We start from the raw sequence: 5,914 nt of genomic DNA on the forward strand, positions 1-5,914 counted from the left end.
TGCGAACACTAATGGGACTATTTACGTGCCACCTTTAGTAAGTATTTAACGTGTTTTCACCGACCGATTAATGTTTACCAAAAACAACCGCACAAATAACTGCAAAGTCGGAATGTAGGGGTGGTTCAGATAAGCATCAGGAAAGCAGCCATTAAAGTCAACAAAGGATTCGCTGAGGCCTAACCTCGTCGATCAATTGCCGACTAGTTCAAAGCTCACCGACACCCGTCTTTGTACACAACCAGCGCAAAATAGAAGGGTTATAACGTGAAAATGCTTTCTGAAATCACAGCACTGCTTTTGAAATCATTTAGCAGATGGTGTTGGAGATAAAGTGATTTAAATTTTGTTTTTTAAGCGAAGGCGATTTGAGTGTGGTCCAGCGTAACGTCGTTGACTTGTAACACGTGACCAGCGAGCGCTAACAATGACAGATGGACGGACCCCAAACACCCGACGGCTCAAGGCGCGACGGGAAAATGGCCGCCCACCGTCGGCTGTGGCGATTTCGTTGGAGGCGGCACAAAACAACCGGCACGAAGCGCCCGTAATTGTTGCTTGGTGGAATTTTTCTTTATCGGCTGATGCTACTGGTTGACAATACGGTAACAGACAAAAACATGTAGTGGTAAACGACGAATTACTCGATAAATCATTGAGTACTATAGCATTGAAGGTCAACTTATGTATATTTATCAATTTTACCGCCATTTTTCGACGTCCTTTAATGATCTTAGACTAGATATGTTTAAAACATCTTAAATATCCTAAAATCATTTGGAACGTCCACTAGCCAAGTTGCTGTCAGCGCAAATTTATGTCCGTATAGGCAGTACGTTACAAATATAAGTTTAAAAAAAAAACCCTAGTTGTCAACATTACAAAAACATTTAAACTTTTGAAATACAACTAATAAACAATCCTGTTAGCAATTTAAATCAATCGCCTAAAAAATCGCTTTTTTCATAATTTTGCATCTTTTAATAGAGTTTTAGCACAATTCGAACAAACTTAGTATATATTAAAGAAGTGGTTTAAACGAACAAACTAAAACAACATTTCATAGCTCAGATTATTGACCCCTTCAAAATTAAAGCTGTTATAATGCATTCTTGCCATCAGCAAAGGCTGCGAGTTTTCGACTAGCACCTGACAAGGGCCATTGGCGGTTGAAGGGCCAGGACAAGTGTGTCCGGAACGGTCAAGTGTGATGTCACCCCTGTGCCAACATTGTTGGCCGCAGGCCACGAGGGCTCAACCATGGTCGGGACAAGTGATAGAAAGGGGTTTTCAGAGGAGCGAAACAAAAAGGGTTATCCTTAATCACAGGCGGCGACACGCATATGTCAAATTTGTTTCATAGGGCATTTTGTTGTACCTAGAATTAATTTCGTTTATCTTGATACCGTCTGCTTAGTTAGTGAATTAAAAATGCTACATCTTTTGCAATGAACTTCCTCTCTCTAAATTTACCACAGAAAGTTAAAGGCACGCATTTACCACAAAAAGTCGTACGCCGTACGCAGTTGTATTCCAAGCCGATGGTGAGAAAACGCACGGTAGTCTTTCGGTTGTTTTAGTGCGCCTTTGATGTAGAAGCTAATCCGCTATTAACCTGATCGCTTTGAATGAATGAACCAGACCACGTTCTCTTTTGCAAAAGCCGCAAGCGACAAAGACTTTTAGCTGTCTAACTCATCGAGACCCGAGATGTGGCATACAACGGCAACACCACGGGTGGCCCTGTTAGTACATCCAAATATCTCGAAAAAACTCCTTACAAAATCGCTTGGCATCCCTATGATTCGTTATATTTCGTCCCCAAATTTTGGCAAACGTTTCAAAGTCTCTCCAGAAGTAACTTTCAACATTGGTATTTTGACTTGATGCTGCGATCAATGACCGATGCGGCTTTCGGGCCAAACAGCTCTTAAATCTGCTTTGATAGATGTAAATGCACAACTGACCTCTCTTGAACCGCAAGTCATGTCTACAGAAGAGCAAGGCGTTCGTTAGTTTTCTCGGAAGGAGTGCATTAAAAACAAATCAAAGCGTGTTTGAGGACTCCAAAGAGGAATGCTTAGCTTGCTGTACGCGTTCAGGCAAAAAGTACATGTAGCGCGTCTATTAAATATACTTCAGAACATAGCACAAGCGAACCTGGGTAAGTTAAAGATTCTAACTGCTGTTTTGTATTGCCTTTACTAAATTGAACAAATGTTGGAATTACTTCAACTAAATTTGAATAAATGTTGGATCTACTGTAATTCAAAACTTATGAGTTATGATATTTTAAATAATCCAAAAAATGTAGTGTCAAAGTAACAAAAACATGGCACATAAAAGCTATATATAAGGTTTTTGAACTATTTTTAATTTATCAGTAAAAAAAGCAGTGTACATATATATCCCGTACAACCAAAGTGGTGTTCGTACACATGTTGATAAATTATTGAGTAGAAAAATAATTTTCGTCTTATAGTACTGCGATTGCAAATTAAATCGCAACAACTTCCTGTACCTAAATATTCTTTTTCTAACGGCGGCATTAAAAATCGTGAGATTTTTTGTTACTATTTCTATATCACATCTTGATTTGGTAACTTTCACCTGGCTAATGTTAAAAGCAAGTGTGAATCGTTGTTAATGGAATTTGTGTTAAACGCATGGGAGCCCAAGTGTTTCGAGAAATGTCTGCAGAACATTGAGTCATTATCGCATTCAGTGATTGACGCCAAAGAAAAGTAAATACAGGCCACATATAACACGCCATTATATTGCGATTTGATATGCGGTATTACGAGAAAGCCAGCAGTTTATTTATTTATAGTTGGAATAAAATGGAAATTGCAGAAATTTTTTAGCGTAACAAAACGTGGACTAATTACCGATTATAAAACCGTACACTTTCGTACACTTGCTGACAGAATATTATTTTCAAGTTGAAACCAGAAAAAAAATTGTATAAGCCGGGTTTAATCGGGCGTACATTAAGTTTTTTAGAAGAATATTAACATTTACCGTAACCAAATATATATAACCAAACACTGTTTATGCGTTACTATAGACAAATTTTGTCATTGACCTCAAATAAAAATAGATTTTGCTGACGTTTAATGACAAAAATTAAATACTTCAGTAGCTTAAAATTGATAGCTTATCTGTGTGTAGCTGTGAACTAATTCAACCCCTCACCAGAACAATATGCTATTTTTATTTCTTTAAAAACTAACTGCTATATATGCAAAAAGTATTTAAAACAATGATGTTGAACATTTCCTCTGGCCGAACGTATTAATTGTTGCGGTTCATGTTTTAAACTGTTTATTTAGTTTTTTTGACGAATAATTTCTCAATTTGAAGTATTTTTTAACACGAAAAAAATATTGCAAACAGTATAGTTAAACACTCGTTGACATCGTGACAGCGGATTTTGCAAAACGTGACTTTTTTATTTGCCAAACGCAATCGGTGCGTAATTAGCTTTACTTTACCATATACGGCATATATAAAAAGCTGATAAATAACTCTAATACAACACAAATAAAAACTATAATTAGAAGTTTACTGTTTTTAATATAAAAGAAAAAACAGTTTGGGCAAATAGTACGCGGTTTCTAAATCTTAAAATCGACATAGCAAATCTATATTATTTTGTCGTCGATATTGGAATGACGTTGTATGCTTAAGCATTTTAATACTCTTTGCACAAAATTGTTTTAACCCCGCTTAAGTCTTTTCAGGCGGTAGCACTCCTATTTTTTAATTTCGTTGATCGTTTTAATTTTGCTGTGTTTCTGAATGTAATGATTCTGCTTGGCAGCAATCCACCTAATTTGAAGTGTCATCAACGCGCAGTCAAACAAATATAATACGAACTCAAATTAAAACCAGAAGAATTCAGTTTCGATTGTAGTTTAATTGTCACATACATTTAACTTATAAACACAATTTGTCCTTACGTTTACTTGGCATATGTCACTCCCCAATTGTTGGCGATTGGTGCAAACTTGTTGATTGAAAAGCATCGTCCGCCACATTTTACCTGAAAATAAAATTAATTAAATCTTTAAATATGGTTGGTCACCGATAAAGATCGCGGACGAACAATGCAAATTTGTGAGCAAAAAATTTCTTAGGCCGATTTAAAAGAGTTTTGCAATAAATCTATCCACCAAATAAAAGCGTTAAAATGAGATTGAAAAAACTTTTTCCTATTTTTATTCTCCAGCGGTTTATAAATATACAATTTAGGTAATTAACTATAAAATAAAAAATCATAGTTAACATATTGTTACCCAATAGGTCGCAATTTAACGTGCGTCCACGATTCGACAAATACATGACCGATACCTAGTTTGCATTTTAGGGAAAAAAATTAAATCACTTGCTGTGATATTTTTAGTAAATCATTATTTGGCATAAAAAAAGTATTTGCTTTACATTATCTTGCAAAATATAAACTTTTAAAAATAATATCATTACATAAGTAAAATGATATTTCACAAAACTATGGACAAAAAAATGCTTTTTACGAATTCATTCCTTAAAGAACACTAAAATGTTTAATAACTCACTTTATTGTGCTATCTATACCGTGATAATTCTTGATTTGTTGTTCTATCTTCGTTGCGCTTCCGACAGCGAATGATCAATTCCTCCGTCAGATCGTCTCTTATGTACGCTGAACCGTGGTAGGCAGTCACGAAAGCAGCATTGTTCGACTACTAACCTCCAACTGACCCTAAGCTAACTCCAAAGCGCTGCGGATCAAAAGTACCTAATTGTTGTTCGACGAAACTGCAGAGATACCAACTCCGAATTTTCGGGATGCCCCAAATGCTCGGGGTTAGTTTTGCGGTTTTGTTCATTTTTACGCGCAAGGTTTTCCGTCTGGCCCGCGGAGATTTGCATTGTCGGGCGCATATCCTACGTGGACCGACAAAGCACGCGGACACCGGGCAAGCGTTAAGTTGCCGCAATCCGATTAAGCCGCCGTCGTTACCGCTACCGCGTTTGCTCTTATAATCCTTTTGGTGGCTTTTCGGCGCGACCACCAACACGACAAATACCGGCTTAACATCAATGCAACAAGTTTTTGTTGTTGTCAAGTTGCGTCGCCGGTTGTTTAGTAGCTACATACCGCAGCAACGTCGCGGCGGGACCATCGGTTTAGTGCAACTCGCAGACTATGACCTACCCATTGCTGTCACAGTTGTCGGGCGATGATTTAGCGACATATACGTCCAGTCGTCCATTGCTGTGACGCCGTTGGTTTGCTCGCAACGACCCGCCTTCGAAGCTAATTTTACAAGGCTATCCAAATCGTGTCAAATAGCCACGCAGGCTGAACGATCACACAGCGGCTTAACTCCACTGGTGCTGATCAGCATGTGAAACAGGAAAGATTTTTGTTAAACATGATAAATTCTGCTACAACAAAACTGTATGCCGGTCCCAAAAGGCGACGCCACATCGTTGTTGCATGAATATATGCGGAAGGTTGCCGATGTTTTGCTGTGTTAGAATACATATCTTTATCGCGCAGAACGAACGGTAAACAAATACCAGTGTCAACATTAGTCACTCAGCATAGCGGGCATGAACCTGCAAGGCAACATTTGCACTCTAAATGACACTCTTCAAAACGTAGGATTAAGAAATAAGCCGTAAAACCTAAAGGGTGTGCTTATAGGACACCCATACTTGGAGGGTGGGACATTTATTCCTGGACTGTTATACAAAATAGTCACTGTTATCGTCCGATTACTCAACTGTTTAAAATTTTGTTAAAAAAGTCAGTTGGTGTGCCGGCAATCGATGCGCTGTTACAGTCGGTGGGCAAATTTCGCCGGTTCAGGTTCATTTGTGAGATCATGAAACGCATTTCCGACATGTGGCAAATTTAAATGGC

The sequence above is a fragment of the Ascidiella aspersa genome, chromosome 2 (genome assembly GCF_963924565.1).
Source record: "Ascidiella aspersa chromosome 2, kaAscAspe10.2, whole genome shotgun sequence".
In the NCBI taxonomy this organism is placed as follows: Eukaryota; Metazoa; Chordata; class Ascidiacea; order Phlebobranchia; family Ascidiidae; genus Ascidiella; species Ascidiella aspersa.